Raw genomic sequence first — 18462 nt, forward strand, 5'->3', positions numbered from 1 at the left:
GGATGGTGGGAGGAGCTGGTCCTCATGCACCAGTATGATCAGACCTATAATAAGAGAGTAGTCTCCTGGTTCCGATACATAGATGATCTTTTTATAGTATGGGACGGTGATGTAGATAGCGCCACTACTTTCATTTCAATGATAAATGACAACTCACTCAATTTGAATTTCACTTCTAGCATTAGTAACGAAAAAGTCACATTCCTGGATGTAGAGATCCAGATAATCAATAATAGGTTATCCACTACCCTCTACAGGAAACCTACGACAGGAAATACATTACTGCATGCCTCTAGCGCGCACCCTCCTCACCTGATTAAGAGCATCCCCTATGGGGAGATGCTCCGTATCAGACGCATCTGCAGTGAGGAGGATGAATGCAACACAAAACAGAGGGAATGCCGAAACAGGTTCCTTAATAGGGGTTACAGCTCAGAAATTATTGAATCTGCTATTATTAAATCTAAATCTCAGGCCAGATAAGATCTGTTGAAACAGAAAGATATCTCTGTAAGCCAAGAGAAAGAGGAGGAACCCATTAGGTTGATTTTAGGATTCTCTCGTCAGGAAAAACAAATCAGGAACATTGTGAGAAAAAGCTGGCCCATCGTAAAAGAGGACCCCATTATTGGAGAACTATTATCTGATAGTCCCTCATTTACTTTTAGGAAGACTAATAGTATGGGTATGTCTTTGGTCAGAAGCAACTTGGAGATGGGTAAGCAAGGCTCATGGCTGACAAAGAGAAAAGGATTCTTTAAGTGCACATCATGCAAGGCATGCAAACATGCAATTAATACTAAAACCTATGCTACAGCCTTTGGATCTAAGTCATGTGATATTAGGCATTTTCTCACATGTAAAACAGAGTACGCTGTTTATGTGCTTACCTGCAGCTGTAATTTGAGATATATAGGAAGCACTAGGCTGCCAGTTCACAAAAGAATCCTTCAGCATTTACGAGCAATCCGGAACAACGACGAGAATTACCCAGTTGCAAGACATTTCAAGAGTACTCACAATAGTGACGTTAAAAATGTGAACTATTATGTAATTGATGCAGTTATCCCACAAAAAAAGAGGAGGAGATAGGGAATCCAAATTGAGGAGGTTAGAAACAACATACATCCTCCAGTTGAATTCCAAATATCCCTCGGGCTTGAATAATAGTGAGGATTTATACACGTTTTTGTAACAACAGCAGGCTTGCTAAAAACGTAAACTATAAATATTCTATAGATGTCCGGTAATTCAAGTATAGCATAACATATTAATTTAAGACAAAACCCCCCCCTTTTTTTATATTGCTTGATTCTCCCGATAGGGGGCACACATTTGATCTGCACCGTTCAATAGGTTTTAGAGAATGATATTTTAAGGCAAAGAAATTTTAGGATGATATTTATTTATGTATTTATTTGTATATTTATAGGATTTTAGGATTGATTTTAGGAATTGTAAATAGAAAGTATATTTGATACCTCTATTTTATTATGTACAATTTCCTGCAGGGTCTACCTAAAACAATGCATTTAAGTATTTATTATATGCCATCCTGATCTATTTTGCACCTTCGTAAAATGTCTTTTGCAATTTGCACATTCTTCCGACCTATGAAGAAAATTAACATCATGTCATTATGGCTGATATGGTTCGGAGACCTCATAGGGTCACCTTCTAATATCCTGTGAATTATTAGTAATTGGCACATGGGTTTTTGCACTTTAAATATATTCACTATAGGATCAGCACCTTCACTTAAATATTTATTTTTGGACATTATGTCATTAGGCTGCCAGTTCACAAAAGAATCCTTCAGCATTTACGAGCAATCCGGAACAACGACGAGAATTACCCAGTTGCAAGACATTTCAAGAGTACTCACAATAGTGACGTTAAAAATTTGAACTATTATGTAATTGATGCAGTTATCCCACAAAAAAAGAGGAGGAGATAGGGAATCCAAATTGAGGAGGTTAGAAACAACATACATCCTCCAGTTGAATTCCAAATATCCCTCGGGCTTGAATAATAGTGAGGATTTATACACGTTTTTGTAACAACAGCAGGCTTGCTAAAAACATAAACTATAAATATTCTATAGATGTCCGGTAATTCAAGTATAGCATAACATATTAATTTAAGACAAAACCCCCCCCTTTTTTTATATTGCTTGATTCTCCCGATAGGGGGCACACATTTGATCTGCACCGTTCAATAGGTTTTAGAGAATGATATTTTAAGGCAAAGAAATTTTAGGATGATATTTATTTATGTATTTATTTGTATATTTATAGGATTTTAGGATTGATTTTAGGAATTGTAAATAGAAAGTATATTTGATACCTCTATTTTATTATGTACAATTTCCTGCAGGGTCTACCTAAAACAATGCATTTAAGTATTTATTATATGCCATCCTGATCTATTTTGCACCTTCGTAAAATGTCTTTTGCAATTTGCACATTCTTCCGACCTATGAAGAAAATTAACATCATGTCATTATGGCTGATATGGTTCGGAGACCTCATAGGGTCACCTTCTAATATCCTGTGAATTATTAGTAATTGGCACATGGGTTTTTGCACTTTAAATATATTCACTATAGGATCAGCACCTTCACTTAAATATTTATTTTTGGACATTATGACATTATGTCATTTTCTGCATTAAAAAAACCTCAGCTAGATCCATCGGACCTGTCCAACTACAGACCAATATCCCTACTCCCTGGCATCAGCAAAGTCACTGAGAAACTGGTAAACATCCAACTATCCCAGTTCCTTGAAACCAATAACCTGCTCCGACAATCCCAAACCGGATTTCGCCCGGGCCATGGAACGGACACCGCACTCCTCGCAGTCATTGAAGAGGCAAGGGGCTTACTGGATTCAGGAGGATCAGTGGCAGTGATCCTCCTGGATCTAAGTGCAGCCTTTGACACGGTCAACCACCGTGTCCTTCTGCATAGACTGGCGAATGCAGGACTTACCGGGACAGCAATCAAATGGATCGAATCCTTTCTTACAGGACGCACTTTTCAAGTGTGGGACGATAACCATCACTCATCCACCCTCCCACTCACCAGCGGCGTCCCCCAGGGCTCTTCCCTGAGCCCGACGCTTTTTAATGTCTATATGGCCCCCCTCGAGGACGTGGTAACACCATTTAACATAAAAATGGTGAGTTACGCTGACGACACCCAACTAGTCGTCTCCTTGTCCCAGTTGATCGACCATCCTGAAAATCTGATTAACTGCCTCATAGGTATCCACAACTGGATGAATGACTCATCACTAAAATTGAATGGGACAAAACAGAAGTAATGCTACTTGGCAAGCAATGGACAACTATCCCTCCTACACTATGGCCCGATGTGTTCGGAGAAATTCCCCCCCCAAAACGCGAAATCAAGACACTCGGGGTGTGGCTTGAGCCACAGCTCACGATGAAAACCCAAGCAACCAAAACCTCGGGCACATGCTTCGGGCTCATGCGCACGACCCGTAAAATCCTGCCCTTACTCCCACCTATGTCCAGGAAGCTCCTCATCCAGGGACTAGTGCTGTCCCGCCTGGACTACAGCAACCTGGTCTACTTGGGAGCCCCCGAGTCTACTATCACGAAACTCCAGCGGACACAGAACGCGGCAGCACGCATGATTACTAACACTCCTTCCAGAATGTCCGCCAAGCCAGCCCTCAAAGCCCTGCACTGGCTCCCCGTGCGCCAAAGGGTGCACTTTAAAGCAATGTGTACTACACACAAGCTTTACAACGGATCTGGTCCAGCGATCCTTAGTAAAATGATCACACCTTACACAGCAACCAGATCCCTACGATCTCAAAATGAGAATTTAGTCAGCACCCCCAGATTCAAAATAACCCGCACAGGAGGTCGACAATTCTCCGTTCAAGCGGCTAAGGGCTGGAACGCACTCCCTCGCGCCCTCAGACTAGAATCCAACTACCTTGCTTTTCGCAAAAAACTAAAGACCCATCTGTTTCCTAAATAACACCCTTCGGTCGCCTCCCCCCTCTCTCCCCCTCACTAGGATTTCAAGTTACATAGCGCGGGGATGCCCTTGGGTCACCAGGCGCTTTAGAAATCGCTAAAATAAATAAATAAAAATTGATGCAAAAAATATAAGAACATGATATACATATAATTATGCATTTCATAATTATGGTCTATGCAAGAATGTTACACTAAGATGTTTACATTTATGTAAAAATATCGTTTTGAATACAGTACTACTATGATGTACTGAAATGTTTTTTCTATGTCCATTATTGTCGTCACTGCACTAGCACTTTAAATAGCATGGTCATCAATATAGGAGTTGTCATGTGATCAAGGGCGGGATCGCCCGAAACGCGTAATGGCGGACAACGGCTAAAATAAACTACTCACAGAAATCTGGGTCTGTGCTCGTGTGTTTTTCAAGAGGTAAAGTAAAGGCGAGTTGCTGCATATATATATATATATATATATATATATATATATATATATATATATATATATATATATATATATATATTCACTGAAAAAACCATAGGTTTCACACATGTTATAGTTAGCGGAAATTTTACTGATAAAAAACCAGTGAAATTGCCCCGTTATAGTTAGTGCTGGCAACTATAACTCACGCGACCGCAATCCTCTGCTGATGCTAATACTGTATTTAGACACTTATTTGCCCATGTCTTCTTCCATACATTTTTAGCTATACATATATTACAAATATTTTTTTTTCATAAAGACACATATGTCATCAGCAGAAGATTGCGGTCGCGTGAGTTATAGTTGCCAGCACTAACTATAACGGGGCAATTTCACTGGTTTTTTATCAGTAAAATTTCCGCTAACTATAACATGTGTGAAACCTATGGTTTTTTCAGTGAATTTGCAAGGTTTTTTAAATGCTAATTCCTAACTATAACGTGTGTGAAACCTATGGTTTTTTCAGTGAATTTGTACGGTTTTTTAAATGCTAAGTTACTTTACGCCATTCGAGGCGTGCGCGCCCACTTAACGCAGTTCGTTCTGTGCACGGTTTTTATCAACTTTAATAAGCCCTGTACATTTGGTGGCCTTCGGCCACCAAAAGCACAGGGGGTGGGGTCAATGTGGATAGTGTTTTTTTTATTTCGATTTTATAATTTCATGTTGCCAAAATTTAGTTTTTTTTACCTATTAATAAGCCCTGTACATTTGGTGGCCTACGGCCACCAAAAGCACAGGGGGTGGGGTAAGTGTGGATAGTGTTTTTTTTATTTTTTTTTTTTACCGTACGCTTACGGTAAGCGTACGGTAAGCGTACTCGGCGAAATTGCCGAAAAAAAAATAAAACCGTTTTTGCTCTTGGGGGATGTTTGGGGACTCCCTCAACATGACTATGTGGGAGGGAGTTGTCAAAACAGCCCCGTAACATGTTTTTGGCCATCTTGTTTGATAAACAACACTCAGTGCGAGAGACAAAATGGCGGCCGCCGCTTCCTGGTTTCGGCCGATTCGAATGTTTACTAAGATCTAAGAGCCAATCAGAATCGCGCTCGCGCACGCCACCGTACGCTTGCGGTAAGCGTACGGTAAGCGTACCGTAAGCGGGCTCAGATATATATATTGATTTAAAGGCTATTTTCTCAGAATCTACTGAACAGATTTACACCAAACCTACAAAAGGCACTTCCTTGACCTAGGGACTACCTCGCTGCCAAATTTCTAGTAATTCTGTTCAGCCGTTCGGGCTGTAGCTCGTTCTAAAGGTCCTATGGAAAAATGCATGGGAAAAACGCGTTTTGGGACCCCCCTTTTATCTCAGCCCCCGCTTGACGAATCCCCCCGAGACTTTCAGGGTAGGAGCGGAGCGTAGCGCCCCACCTATTTTGAGAAATTCGCGAGGATTCATCGACCGGCGCCAAAGTTATTCAAAATAGAATGTTGAGGTTTTCCTATGGAAAAGGGGTCCTAACTATAACTACCTACTGGCGACCGCCAGTAGGTAATATATATAGAGATATATATATATATATATATATGTCGAATTGTCAAGAAAAACGCACTCTCGGAGGTCAATTATTATTTAATAAACACTCGCTACGCGTTTCGACACAAAAAAGTGTCTTGCTCACACGATGTATGCGTTGTATCCAAACGTACATTTATACAAATATATAAACATAAAAGAAGTACTATCGCATTTCCTGGTCCACACTGACAATATAGCAGCCATTTTGGAACCGGTCACAGACTCATGCTTATGAATCAATAAATACATGATACCTTAGTGCAAGCAATGTAAAGCAAAGTGTAAAACAAGATAATGAAATACAAGTACTTATTTTTGTAATGTTGAAAACAAACAATGCGAGTTACTCTCACTCGATATAACAGCCGGTATCTCGCCTGCAATAGCCTTTGAATTGGCGAAACTTTATAGATTGCAGTCAAGCAAACAAAGTTTTTGTATAACATTTCAATACCTCCTACTTAGCCATACACAATACAAGCGGACTAGTGCCCCATGCGGGCGTATTTGCAGTGCTGCTGTGAGAGGGTAATTACCAGGTATACACGCAAGTTCAACATTGTATTAAGCATGTAAACACAAAACTAACCCATCGCAGAGCCATGCTCAAGTCCAGGTGGCTGAAAAAGGACTATAAACTAAAAGTTAGATTTTGACAGTGTGGACCAGGAAATGCGATAGTACTTCTTTTATGTTTATATATTTGTATAAATGTACGTTTGGATACAACGCATACATCGTGTGAGCAAGACACTTTTTTGTGTCGAAACGCGTAGAGAGTGTTTATTAAATAATAATTGACCTCCGAGAGTGCGTTTTTCTTGACAATTCGACATTGGTTTAACCGGCTTTGGGTTCGCCGGCCAACGCACCACCTGACGAGGGATTGATCCCAGAAGGACCCGATTTTGACTATTGACATTACGGAGGGATTTCATGCCGGCCTGAGTGCAAACGCGGAATCTATCCGGGCAAAGGAATCGTGAGGAGGACGTGAGCCTGTTTCAACAGGAGGTAAGCCGGGCCCCTGAGTGCATTGCCTGGGAGGGTGGCAGGCGGGCACATTGTGCGCGAGTGGTTACCCTCTTAGTGCGTGTGTGGGGAGGTCCGGTACTTGCTTCTACATAGGAAAGGCTGTACACGTTTAATGGGAAAGACCACCACAGCAGTATCGGACTTGTTAACGGAATGTACTGTGCGCAAATACCAGTGGATTGGTCCAGACTCCCAATCGATTCCAGTGCAGATAAATTCTAAGGCATCAGGAACTGCCTACGAATAGGCGGGGAGGTCTTTTGGTACTATTTAATTTTTTGGATAAGCAGGCATTACCATTGCACTGTTTTCCACTTGTTTCCAAACGCGCACACCAGCAAGTGCACACAGCGTGCTATACTTTGAAAGGATTTGTTAAACAGCATGGAAAATGATAGTGAAAGGTGAAGGGAAGCACAGGCACTATTTGCAAGAGCTCCAGGCAAAGGGACTCATGCAGGGGTTACAACCAATACACCTGATTTGAATTCGCTGAACATCAAAATGCGTAGGTATGAGAAATTGAAAAAACAGGAAGCATCCAAGTGGTGGGAGGCAATCTCCCTCCAGGACTATGTTGATAAAGAAATGATACCACGTGGATTACGAATATATATTACTCCATCGCATGAAGCACGGAATCCACGTATGCTAGAGGAGTGGGCAGGCAATTCAGCCCTAAGTTCCAAGAACATGCTTCAGATACTCATTAAGTACGCATGGGAAGACAGAGAGGAAATAATGAAGGAATTGGAATTAATTGAAGAAGAATTCAAAAAGAGTACTGATCAGGAAGACATTAAAAGATTCAAAGATGATCTTAAAGATAGACTCAAGAGACACGAAGTGGATATCAAGTTGCGGAAGCAAAGGAAACTTCACAGAGACTGTCCAGACTATGAGAGTGGACGCATTTTAACATATAGTCAAAAATACGACCATCTCTACAAACAACAAGACAGCCAGGAAAACAAATCTGGAACTGTAGAAACAGCACAGGAAATACTACCAACAGACGACTCAGACACAGATTTATCCGAGAATACAGCCAGCACTTCCTCTGAAGTTGAAATAACAACCAAACCTGCGTCTTTTTTAGACGAATTCCGGGTCATGAGGACAAGACTTCAAAAAGAAGAAGCTCAACCGACCACACCCCGGAGAGTACGAGGTCGGGGCCGGGGACAAGGACGTGGAAGGGGAAGAGGCAGGGGCGGTCCAAACAGAAACGACCTAAGCTCAGACAAAGGAGAAACAAGCAAAGCACCCGTGGGAACCAAAAGAGGGGGACAGAAGAAAATGTACTAATTATGGATGAAGCGATGGTAAATAGAACTATCATTAACTTATCTTCAAGATTTTTAACACCCATTGAAAAAACCACACTCTGCTTAGGCCTAACTTTCTGTCCGACCGAACTGTATAACTATGCCAATACCAGGGTTGACATTTTTAAGTTTATAAGAAAACTGAAATTAAAAAAATGGCATAGTCTGAGGAATGATAGACCACCAGAAGATTCTACGTGGCAATCTGATACTTTGTCCCAACCTAATCTTAATATTGATGACGCTAGTGTTCTTGAAACTATGTATGCACTAGTAGATTCCTCTCCTGATACTGGGAGTGCTATAACGTTGGAAGATCAAGATTGTGTTAGTACTCACAGAGCTGCATGTACTGCTTTCAAACCGAAGTCCATCTTTTTTCCTACTCTACCACATGATTCAATAGATACTTTTCATGAAGTGGTTACGAAGGAATTGATCAAACACAAACACAAGATGGGTATACGTAATAATGTAAATTCTAACCTATCCAAACAACAAAGAAACTTTATTCTTTCATTAGCACAAGATAACAGGATTGTAATTAGACCTTTGGATAAAGGAGGTAACATTGTCTTGTGGGATAAACAAATGTATATAGACGAAGCACAGAAGCAATTGTCTGATGTCAAATTTTATTGCAAATGTACCACTGATGTTTACAATTGTAGCGTAACTACTACGTGGGAGAAATTAGTAAACTGGCAAAGGGAAGGGCTCATCTCTTGGCAGGAATACTGTTTTCTCAAAAAAGATTTTCCAAAATTACCCATTTTGTACCTACTCCCGAAAATACACAAAAATTCAGAGGTACCACCAGGGAGACCCATAGTTTCATCTTTGGGTAATTTTAACGAGAACATATCTAAATATGTGGATTTTTTCTTAAGAGAATATGTCATCCAATTACCATCACACATTAGGGACACCAAAGACTTCCTTAATAAAATTGCAGATATCGCATGGGAGGAGGAATTCATACTTATTACCCTGGATGTGAGTTCACTGTATACCATCATTGATCACACCCAGGGTATAGAAGCTTGTTTACACTTTCTTAAGACAAGAAACATCTGCTATCTTGAACATACTAATATGTTAGCTGACATGATGAAGGTATGCCTCACCAATAATATCTTTTTGTTTAATGGTGAGTTGTACAAACAGGTGCGTGGCACGGCTATGGGAACGTGTTTCGCACCAAGTTTTGCGAACCTCTTCCTAGGGAAATGGGAGGAGGAACTCCGAAAAGACAAAGATCTGGACTCTGACTTTAGCAAGGTCCAAGTATGGTTGAGGTATATCGACGACCTCTTCGTCATATGGAAAGGTAGCGAAGGGGAAGCAAAGGAGTTCATCAGAAAACTTAATAATAACGTTTACAACATACAGCTTACTTCTAGTATAAGCAAAAACAGAATTGAATTCCTTGTTACTCTCATAATGATACAGGATGGTATCATGGTATCAAGTTTGCACCGGAAAGAAACTTCCGGGAATAGCTTGTTACATGCCCTCAGTGCTCATCCCGAGTCACTAAAATGGAGCATTCCATTCGGAGAGTTACTGAGGGCACGGAGAAACTGCACTACCGAAGAGTATTTTCAACAGGAACAAAGTACCATGCTTGGTAGATTTAAGGAGCGGGGTTACCCAGAATGGGTTTTAAAAAAAGCTAAAGATAAGATCAAATAAATCAGTAGATCCCAAGCTCTTAAATACTCAGAAAGGAATGACAAAGATGAAATACAAATGAGAGTTATAACAACATTTAACCACAAATCCAAACAGGTTCAGAAAATTCTGGCTGACAATTGGAGAATCTTAAAATCTGATTCCATCATTGGTGGCAGTATCAGCGACAGACCCCTAATTACATACAGGAAAGGGAAGAACTTGAAGGACATGCTGGTCAAAGGGGACATTACAGAAACCCCCAATAGAAACCTATTTAATCTTAAGGGTTTCTATCCATGCGGCCATTGCAAAGCGCGTAAATTTAGCCACATGGTGAAAGAATTTGATATTGTGGGATCAGGACAAAACAAAATCATAACACAGTTCTTGACTTGCAGTACAAATTATGTTGTGTACATTCTAGAATGTCCTTGCAAACTCAGGTATGTTGGGAGTACAACTTGCATGGTAAAAAAAACGGATACAGGAACATCTTAGAGCTATCACAAATACAGACCAAAACTATCCCATCGCACGACACTTTCAGGATAAACATCATTCCAACAACTCTCTGCTCAAATATTTTGCCATAGAACAGGTCAATACAGCCAAAAGAGGAGGCAACAGAGAGTTAGCCCTCAGAAAGAGGGAATCTAAATGGATAATGGAATTGGAAACTAGGTTTCCAGGGGGGCACAATCTTGATGAGGAATTGGCAACTCATTTACACAATAACTGAATTTATGTCCCATGTCGGTTGCCGTTCCTGTATGTTCTTCATGCTGTTTTTATGATAATTAAGATAATCTTATATTGCTGCAAGGATGATCATTTTGAGCTGTTTTTAATTTCAACTTGTTCTTTTTCTTACTATCCAGGAGGAAAGGAAGGGACCCTTCACTTTTCAAGACACGGCACAGGTTCCCTACCCTTTTCTTCATCAGGATGCCACTGCACGCTCAATAAGATAAGAACTGCACGTCTTTTGATCACTCCTTTTGTTTTCTTTAAATATAGACTCACTGTATTTCAAATTCTTTCTTTAGGGTCAGCACAATGTGGTTTCAACTGAGAAGTACTAACTGCTATTATTCTTACTTTGCCAATTTGGCATTTGGAGATAATCATGCAGAGATATTTCCTGATCATATACATGTCGGTGAGGAGATATAGGGGCACTAGTCCTGGTATAAATCTAACTTTTAGCTTATAGTCCTTTTTCAGCCACCTGGACTTGAGCATGGCTCTGCGATGGGTCAGTTTTGTGTTTACATGCTTAATACAATGTTGAACTTGCGTGTATACCTGGTAATTACCCTCTCACAGCAGCACTGCAAATACGCCCGCATGAGGCACTAGTCCGCTTGTATTGTGTATGGCTAAGTAGGAGGTATTGAAATGTTATACAAAAACTTTGTTTGCTTGACTGCAATCTATAAAGTTTCGCCAATTCAAAGGCTATTGCAGGCGAGATACCGGGTGTTATATCGAGTGAGAGTAACTTGCATTGTTTGTTTTCAACACTACAAAAATAAGTACTTGTATTTCATTATCTTGTTTTACACTTTGTTTTACATTGCTTGCACTAAGGTATCATGTATTTATTGATTCATAAGCATGAGTCTGTGACCCGTTCCAAAATGGCTGCTATATTGACAGTGTGGACCAGGAAATGCGATAGTACTTCTTTTATGTTTATATATTTGTATAAATGTACGTTTGGATAAAACGCATACATCGTGTGAGCAAGACACTTTTTTGTGTCGAAACGCATAGCGAGTGTTTATTAAATAATAATTGACCTTCGAGAGTGCGTTTTTCTTGACAATTCGACATTGGTTTAACCGGCTTTGGGTTCGCCGGCCAACGCACCACCTGACGAGGGATTGATCCCAGAAGGACCCGATTTTGACTATTGATATATATATATATATATATATATATATATTCAATCCCAATCCTGGCGGCGACGAACAGTCAGGCACAGACTCCGTGAAGTAATGGCAAAAATAAAGTTTAATCCGAACAAAAGCTAGACGCGTTTCGGCGGCGTACCGCCTTGGTCACTACACTATATGGTCACTATATATATATATATATATATATTCAAAAATGCCCTGAAGCTTGAGGCCGCACAATACTGCAGGTGAGTAACAAACTCTATTTAAACCAAGCAGGCAGCCTAACTTCTGGGCGTTTTTGGTTTTATATATATAGATATTATATTTTGTGTATATTTACATGCATTTTTTGCACCTAGCCCTTTCCAATATTGCACTTTATTTGTCTACATTGACCTACACAGCACTGTTGCACTTTTTTGCACCTTTAGATTTTATACATTATAAACATTTTATCACTGGGCCCAATAGTACAAGAAGTGATTTTGGTTTTTATTAGCCAAATTGATAGAGAAATTGAGATTATCTCATTTAAAGTCTCCCAGGCACCCAACCAATATCTGACAATGATCACATATATATACGCTATTGGCAAATAAACTACAACAGAAAAGAATTCAAAATGAATCTTTTTCCTGGTGACATCTAATACAGGTATTTTACAATGTAATATTATCCATGGGTGCATTTATTAGGTATTTTATGCAGGTATAGGGTAAGCACATTTACATATATATTTTTTTATAAAACACATACTCTCATTTATGGTTGCGCTCATGGTCTTATTGATTAGGCAGGGTTTTAATCTCTTATGTATTACACGATTATTACCATTATTTCTAATGTTTTGAACTGTGGTCAGCTTCAATTAAATATGCCACATGATTGGTAAATGTTGGGTATTATACCATTATTTATTATGCTTCGTTAAAATGTTCAAAACTTCAAATGTAAGCTCCATCGATATCAGTATGGTACAAATTATCTCTGTTTTCTATGTCCATGAATCCAACATTGTGTTTTTTTATGCACTAGCACTTTAAATAAGTGGCAAAAAAACCTGAGCAGTGTCATGTGATCAAGGCCGCTTGGACGGCCGAAACGCGTAATGGCAGGCGAGGAGGAATAAAAATATTCAAATTCACCTAATGAGGTCTACGTTCGTTCTTTTTCCTGGAGAAACTTGTGAGCGAAGAGTGGTCATATATATATATATATATATATATACATATATATACTCACTTAAAAAACCATAGGTTTCACACATGTTATAGTTAGCTGGACATTTCACTCGTGAAACACCATTGAAATTCCCCCGTTATAGTTAGTGCAGGCAACTATAACTCACGCGACCGCAATCCTCTGCTGTATTTGGACACTTATTTACACATGTCTTCTTCCATTAATTTTTAGCTATACATATATTACAAATATTTTTTTTTCAGAAAGACACATATGTCATCAGTGATGTAATATCTGACGTCATCAGCAGAGGATTGCGGTCGCGTGAGTTATAGTTGCCTGCACTAACTATAACGGGGGAATTTCAATGGTTTTCACAAGTGAAATGTCCAGCAAACTATAACATGTGTGAAACCTATGGTTTTTTAAGTGAATTTGCAAGGTTTTTTAAATGCTAATTCCTAACTATAACGTGTGTGAAACCTATGGTTTTTTCAGTGAATTTGTACGGTTTTTTAAATGCTAAGTTATGTATTTATTATTGTAAGGTTTTTCACCATGCGCGTACCGTACGCGCACGCTGCGCACATTGTGGGCGCGTGGTGCGCTTCGCGCACCGCGCGCCCACGTTACGCAGTTCGCGGAATTTTTCCGTTTCCACCGTACACGTACGCTACGCGTACTCCGCGATTTTTCGCAAAAAATTTAAAGGAAATTTTGGCCCTTGGGGGTCCTTCTGGGACCCCCTGACTAAGGCTATGGGGTCAGGAACTGACCACCCTGCCCCCTTTTCACGTTCTCCACCTTTGTTTTTCACCCCCTCAGACTGCGAGAGACAAAATGGCGGCCGACACTTCCTGGTTTCGACCGATTCGAATGTTTACTAAGATCTAACAACCAATCAGAATCGCGCTCGCGCACGGCAGCGTGCGCGTACGGTAAGTTTTACCGTACACGTGCGCGCTTATAGATATATATATGCTTTTAAATGCTATTTTCTCAGGAAATACTGAACAGATTTACACCAAAAGGCACATCCCTGACCTGAGGACTACCTCTCTGCCAAATTTCAAGTAATTCTGTTCAGCCGTTCGGGCTGTAGCTTGGACTAAAGGTCCTATGGAAAAATGCATGGGGAAAACGTGTTTTGGGACCCCCCTTTTTCTCAGCCCCCGCTTGACGAATCCCCCCGAGACTTTCAGGGAAGGAGCGGAGCGGAGCGCCCCACCTATTTTGAAAATTTCGCGAGGATTCGTCAATCGGCGCCAAAGTTATTCCAAATAGAATGTTGCGGATTTCCTATGGAAACACGATCCTAACTATAACTATCTACTGGCGACCGCCAGTAGATAATATATATATATATATATATACACACACACACACACACACACTCACTCCTGCACACCTGTAAAGAACCATTGAGCCATTCTCTGCCAGAATCTGCCAGAGCATTAGGTCTCTGTAATGTAGGCTACCAGAGATGGATTTTGGTGCAAAAAATTGCATCACTAGAAAGGTCAATTTTTTTCAGTCGAAAAGAGGTACACTTGAAAAATAGCACTTTTCAGAAAAACTTTCATTTTTTCTCTGATTGTATGGCAGTATCTGGAGGGAAGATAGGGACATTCTGGCAAAAGGAAGATACTTGCAAGTCATTTTTATGTATTTCCTGTTCATTTTGTAAAATTGTTGAGGGTCAATTGTTTTAAAAAATATATATTTTTATTAAACAAGCTCAGAATAACACACAGAGTCACCACATCCAAAGTATTTGTACAGAGCATATCATTGTTATTAACAGCACACCCACAATCACATCCCTCTCTTTGAGTCCCAAGTGAACTCTCAGAGTGTTCTAATCTGATCTGGAATAGTCTCCCCCATCCCCTGACTCTACCTAATACCCACGGTATTTATGCCATTGTCCCCAGATTTTATTCCATTTGTGTGGACAGCCTCTGGCTTTGTAAATCACTTTCTCTGCCCTGGCGCACCAATCCATGTCAGATTTCCAGGTTCTCACCTCCGATATCTGTCTTGCCCCCCATTTTTGGGCTATATTTCGTTTTGCCACCATCGCAGCCACTTTCAACCAAATGGTTCTGTATTTCGGCCATTTCTCTTCCCCTGTTACACACAGAAGCATCCAGCGTGAGTCAACTGGAATTGTTATCCCCGTGACTTTTGCCATGACTTTTGCCACTCCCTTCCAGTATGCATGTATATATTTACACTCCCAGAAAATATGAAAAAAGGTCTCAGTTTATATATTAGTGATCTAGAGGCATATGATCTATGTAATATGCGCAACTGTACCAGACGGAACCGGGCTCTAATTGCCACTTCCCTGGGGCTTTGTACCGCCTCTTCCCAGTCATCAACCTCAAGTAGCCCCATTTACGTCTCCCATGTCGCCCAGAGAGGATCTATCGAATTTGGGGAATTATACAGCAGCTTTTTGTATGTCAGGGAGGTGGCCTTGGTCTCCATCGGGTCCATCAGCAATCTATCTTCCAGAGGGGAATGGTCTGGAAGGGTGCCGCCCTCCCTTATGTGCAGGTATAGTGCGTGTCTGAGTTGTAGGTATTTATACTGTTCTGTTTCTGCCAACTCATACTCCCCTTGGAGTTCCGTAAATGTGAGCGGTTTCTGGCCCCTCCACATATCCTCTAATTTCTCAATCCCCAGCACTTCCCCTTTCTTGAAAGTCTCCCTGAGGGCCCTCAGTTCCATCAAATGTTCACTGTCTCACAGTGGCGTTCTCCCTGTTAACTTACCCTTCCACTCCATGTGTTTTGTCGTCTCTTTCCAGACTCGGATAACTGTTCACGTAGGCGTAGGTAAGTACTTATTTGTGTGTGCTCCGTATAAAGCTGAAGATCAATTGTTAAATTCTTTTAGGAGTAAATAGGCAGGGCAAGTAGTGCCACAGGATAAGCATAGAGTGCACCAGCCACCATTCATGCAGTGGCGGTTGGTATCCTGAATAATTGGTGAGGAAACAACTGACCAACAATGCCTTTAAAGTCAATGCCAAAGCTGCCAGTCATGGATCATTATAAATAATATTTATAATGAACCCTGACTGAGAGCTCTGGCGTTGAGGCTGAAGGCAGTGTGAGTTTCATACAGTGCTTGTCAGTGGGTCATAAGATAAATATAAAAATAGAAATGTACATACCCACTGCATGCACTGGCTTGCCTCCGCTGGTCCTTGTGCTTCCAGTCCACGGTGCTGGCCTGCAGAAAATGTCCACACCAATCCAGACACTGCTCTCATGCTGCTGAAAATGTTAGGCAGCATGAGAGCAGTGCCAGGATTGGTTGGAGCGGGCTGCCTCAATGCTCCCTCAGGCACTGGGGGCTCATGGAGAGGTTTAAAGGGTGCATGTCGGGCTGGCTGTCACAGGAGAACCGGCCAAAGTGATATGCAGGGGAGTGAGCACCACTCCCCTGCTGCCAGTCAGCAGCAGCCGCCCTGCCCCCAAACATGGATCAGGCTGTGGAAAAGGAAAAATAAAATGGTCATAAATTCATTTTATTACCATTTTATTTTTCACCTTTGCTGCGCTGGCAGCAGTGGGCTGACGCTCCTCCGCCCTAATGGTCATTGAATTCATGTGTATATCCATCACGGGAAGGGAGAGGCCTGCTTGTAGGAGTTGCAGGAGTTACAGCTGATGCATCAGGGTCCAAGTGCTGTGTTGAAAGAATGATACACCTGCCACAGTTCTCAGATTGAAATGATGAAAAAGCTGGAGAGCCTTGTTGAGTGTTATCTTCTCAGGAGTTCCAAAGTGGCCTTGGTATTGAAGTCTGAGAAGTTGCAGGAGAGTTGACGGAGGGTCAGTGGAGATGTGGAGTTATGGAGTGGGTTGAGTGGCTTTGAAATAGCGGCTTAAGCCTAATGCAGAAAAACGTTACATCAGGCTACTAGGACCTTGACATTTCTTTTCCAGCCTGCCACCACGTGATGATCCACCAGTGCTGACATTGCTTCATAGTAAAATACTATTTGGAATCCAAACCTCAGTGCAAACTCACGGATTGGGCTGGTGATTAGGGAATACTGGTTTACGCTACATCAGCTTCTCAGGTTCCTGCTTTCTGTTTTCTCTGTCCACTGAATCTAATACCGTGGTGATGTGAACCTTACTAAATTCCAAGCCTACGTTGCAGACTTCCTGTATCGCCGCTGCAGTATCTACAACAGGCCAGTAGGCTGCTAGAAGGGCAGTTTTTCGGTCTTAGAAATGGGAACCTCCCTCTGACCTATATCATGTTATCTTCATTGGCCTCTAATAAGCACCAGGAATACTTCTAAAGACTTGAACCTGATGTTCAAATGTCTGTATGCACCAGGCCCCCACAATTTGGTTGACAAATTTACTTCGTATTTGCCATCTTGTACCCTATGCTTAGAGAATCAGCTTTAATTTTAGTGCTCCTTCAAACATAGGCAACACTCTGAGAACGGTGGATGGGGTTGTTTGAGGGTAGAAAATGTGCAGTCCTTGGAAATGAGGTGTGAAATTTACTTTCTGTTCTTGTTTGCCAGATACAGTTGCATATACCCTATTAAAAAACACTGAAATAATTGTTGTTTTGTTAACATGGTCTTAACAGGTTCTTCCCTGGCTACGTTCTGCATCAAGATATGATTACATCAATGGAGGCTGCAATGTAAATTGATCAAGTGAATTAATAATTTTCCCTAAATGACACAGATGATTTTCTATGTCTCGCTAATGTTACAAATGTTTTTCTTGACTCATTTGATTTTCTCTAAAGGTTATGGGGAAAAAGTTTCTGTTTAGTTCTAAATGTTGGTACCAGTTCAACGCATAGGATGATCCAATTTGTGTAACTTTTTTCTTCAAATAGCATCAAACCTCAGCATTGGGACAGGAGAAACTGACAAAATGGGGCATCATACCTGACTTCAAATGACATTTCACCAGAATATTTAGGCCCGGATTACCAGTTTAGATGTTATTTATCGGACCTCATATATAATGATACCACACGATATGTTAATTATCGGGTGCAATATGTATCCCTTATTGTGAGTTGGTGAGGAATAGCATGCAGATTTTGGTGTAAATCCGAATGATACGGTTAATTCCATATGCTTTTCCCATGTTAAATTTTGCCAGGCTTGACCTGCTGAAATGTAACTAAGGTTGAGGTATTTTACGCATCCAATACCTATCAACTTGCATTTCCAACTTGTGCTTAAACAGGGATTTACACACAGGTTGGAATACACAGACCGACATTTTTAATGTCTTCCAAAAAATATTGA

General features: G+C 40.8%; 1 protein-coding gene across 1 annotated transcript in view; it reads right to left on the bottom strand.

The window, feature by feature from the left end:
* The window catches only part of CDHR3 (cadherin related family member 3), a 280029-nt gene that overhangs the window by 165775 nt on the left and 95792 nt on the right, over positions 1–18462 (bottom strand). The gene's annotated exons all lie outside the window — the stretch shown is intronic.

This window comes from Triturus cristatus, chromosome 4_1 (genome assembly GCF_964204655.1).
Source record: "Triturus cristatus chromosome 4_1, aTriCri1.1, whole genome shotgun sequence".
In the NCBI taxonomy this organism is placed as follows: domain Eukaryota; kingdom Metazoa; phylum Chordata; class Amphibia; order Caudata; family Salamandridae; genus Triturus; species Triturus cristatus.